Source organism: Gymnoscopelus microlampas (assembly GCF_963454915.1).
Source record: "Gymnoscopelus microlampas genome assembly, chromosome: 1".
NCBI lineage: Eukaryota > Metazoa > Chordata > Actinopteri > Myctophiformes > Myctophidae > Gymnoscopelus > Gymnoscopelus microlampas.
The window spans coordinates 51,971,951-51,975,760 of NC_139962.1; positions in this window are offsets into that span (position 1 = coordinate 51,971,951).

Below are 3,810 nucleotides of genomic sequence, written 5' to 3' on the forward strand. Positions count from 1 at the left end.
TTGCTGCTTTATCGGACCAAACAACCACGCTGTGGTGTCTGTCTGTCTGTGTGTGTGTGTGTGTGTGTGTGTGTGTGTGTGTGTGTGTGTGTGTGTGTGTGTGTGTGTGTGTGTGTGTGTGTGTTAACCTATGCCTGTGTGTGTGTGTGTGTGTGTGTGTGTGTGTGTGTGTGTGTGTGTGTGTGTGTGTGTGTGTGTGTGTGTGTGTGTGTGTGTGTGTGTGTGTGTGTGTGTGTGTGTGTGTGTGTGTGTGTGTGTGTGCGCGTGTGCGTGCGTTTGCAAGGTGCGAAATGAAAGGTACGGAAAACAACAGAGTGGAACAACACTAGAGCTCCCCTCGGTGGCATATTGTGGAACTGCATGCAGGAAAAAGGGCCTAGTCACTGAGCCTGTGTGTGTGTGTGTGTGTGTGTGTGTGTGTGTGTGTGTGTGTGTGTGTGTGTGTGTGTGTGTGTGTGTGTGTGCTGCTGTGTGCATTACAGCAGCAGCCAGCTGGCCGGAGCGGTGCAGGGCAGAGCCAAACCGAGGGGACCAGGTCCAACGTGAGGCCTGCATTTCAGAGATCATAGTAACACGGGAGCAGTACGCATCATCTGCCAGTCACACACACACACACACACACACACACACACACAGTAAAGATATCAGTACAAGGGGCCTTCGCCACAGAGTCTGTCAAGTGGGTCAGCATGAAAGAGACAGACCCAATTACCGTGGCCACAAATACACACATAAAGTACATTTCAAGGGCCCGGGAGTGCCTCAGCCACACCGTGATTATTACGCCCATTCTGAGCACACCCAGCCCTTGTTCGAACACAGACAGCGGGCCGGCTGTGCCAAAAAAACACCATCATCAGATTGGTGTTTCACTGCAGATCGGTGAAGAGCCGCGCTCTGTTGGGTTTAAGAGGAGAGTTTTTTTCCCCTGTGGTTTGGGTGAGAAGACCGAATGGGGGAATAAAACCAGAGAGACCCCTGCACTCTCCTATAGGTGAAAGAAAGGGAAATACCAAGCTTTCAACCCATTTAGACCTGAGACCGATTCTAAAAACGCCTTCTAAATATTTGAAATTTCCTGAATAACATATATAAATATTAATCAAAAATTACAACAAATGTATGTTGCTATATACTATAGCAAAAAGAACCCCAAAAGGGGCCCCGTCCTGAAAGGTATGGTTACAATTAGGGGTTCCCGCCCCAAATGGGTTAAAACAGGAGATGGATTCACACAAGCAGAGATTGATTGGTGATACTATCAGCATAGATGCTGTTTTCATAAATTCTCTGTGAGTGCATGCATATGGAAGTCATTCTTATGCCTGGATTGACGGAGGCTGTTGTGGATAGATAGCTGGCGATGACATTTAAAAAAAAGAAAAGAGACTATTTATAAAAACAGAAGAGGAGCAAAACCATGACAACAGTGCTCTCTCAGCGCCTCATCTGCTAGTCACACACACACACACACACACACACACACACACACACACACACACACACACACACACACACACACACACACACACACACACACACACACACACACACACACACACACACACACACACACACACACACACACACACACACACACACCAGAGGATGCTGTGTTGTGGTACACAAGGGAAGGCTGACATAAAGTCATGAGATTGAAATGTATACAATTTAGGCATTTATTTACAGAACATGTCACATTCTTGGACACAATTGTTGGAATGGTTCAGTACTGGCAACGTTGTCATATTGTGTGATTGTTTAGGGACACACTGCGCCTTTTGCCTGTTCAGTTCAACTCAGTGAAAGAACAGAAAACAGAGTGTTTCAAAGGTCATCAATATGTCAGCATAGTTTAAAATGCAGGACCTGGACCTGTATTAATAATATATGAATAGGTATTTAACATGAGTTGTTAAGTCATAACAATATAACAATCTGTGCAACCTATGAGCCAAACAGGTTTGAACACGTTCAATGATGTGTAATGTACAAGCCTTTAGCCTTATGGGCCGTAAATATGCATATTTAAAAATATGATATTCGATTAGTCTGTACAATAGATGTTGTGTTGGAGACACCAACAATGAAAACCATTCAAAACCATTTGAATCCTGGTATGGTGGGCTCAGCTAGCCTGTGTGTTCATGTAGCAACAGTGCCCCCTCCTGACCAAAATGGAGTAGTCGGTCTTACAGGACTTCACCTCCTCCACCCTCTACTAATGGTCAAACAATGTCCCTGAAACATCAAAGAGGAGACAATCTAAAATTGTGCAAAATCAGTCTTTATTATTTTTCTTTTGTTTTTTTACTTTCTTTACAGCCTTTCATCATTGTCATAACCATCATTATCGTAATCACTATCATCATCATAATCATTGTCTTTGAAAACAACACCAGCAAAAGAGAGAGAGAGGGGGAGAGAGAGAGAGAAAGACGGAGTGAGGGTCTAGAAGAGAAACACAGTCTCTAGACAGAAACTGGCGTCAGCCATCACCACCACCCTTCAACATGACATCAAGAGCGATCGAGGAGGGGGGGGAGCGAAAGCTTCAAAAGCCGTTTCTTCCCTCTCTTACTACGGCCTCTCTAACAACGAGTTCAACTGTACATGTGCAGCACCTCTCTCTCTCTGGGCAATACATTTCAACAGTCTCCATCCAATGTCCTTATTTACAATTCACCGTCTTCCATGTCCATTCATTCGGTACTCAGAATCGTCATTTCCGTGCATTGGTACGTACTGTAACTATGTCTCCAGCACAGACATAGCGTAGCGCACGTGGTGGGTATTCAGTAACACGTTTTTTCCCCCCCGCATGACTCAGAAATCCTTCGTTCTGCATCCATCCGTCCGCCCCGTGTCTGTCACGAGTCCAAGGGCGGCGGCGTGGCGCGCAGCGCAACTCCTCCGGGTTAGGCAAACGCTGAATAAGTGCAATGTCTTGTATAATGTTGAGAAAAAAATACAAACCCACACGTACGTACGTATATACATACAGTACATTACATGACTAAGTGATCAACAAGGTTAATCTATTATACAAGGTTGCCATTCCCCAAGGGTTATGATAAACCGTAGAGATGCACAATAAATGCACTTTAATAAAAAGAAAATCCAACTTCGGGTGGGCTTGGCGTCGGGGTGGTGTGAGCACGCCTAGACGTGGACACTGTAGCGTCCAATAGGAAACGTACACGGTAAAATCCTCAGTGTGCATTTAGCTCTGAGGGTGTTAACATGTAAATGAATACTGAGGATTCTATACCGTGTCGTTGACACTTGAAGAGTTTTGTTCCAAAATGAGCAAGCCCACCAAGAGAAAAAAGAGAAGAAAAAAAGTGACATACAGTACTCAAATCAAGGCTTACTCTCAAAAACGCTGGTAGCCCACAACTTAAACCAATTGTACTCTTTTTAAAGGATACTCTGTAACTTAAGTCCTCAGGCGACAAAATGCTAAGCTATTTGCAGGCTGAATTGTATATATTGCAGAGGTATTGAGTGCTGAAGTTCAGGTACTAGTGTTTATTAGCTAAAATGGATAACCCACATTAACCACTTAAACCCCAGCATTCGTATTGTGGGGTAGACTTTCGAAAGAAAACAGCAGATCGACACAACGTTGTGAGCTTGTAGATCGGCAATTTTTGCTATTTTTGAATTGGAATCCAGAATTTGTTTTTGCTATTTTTTAATCCTGAAAAGTAAAATATTTATTTAATTTCAAATGCATTTCGTTATTCTTATGCTAACTTTATGAACAAATACATTGGACATAAAAAAGACAATGGAATTGTAATACTA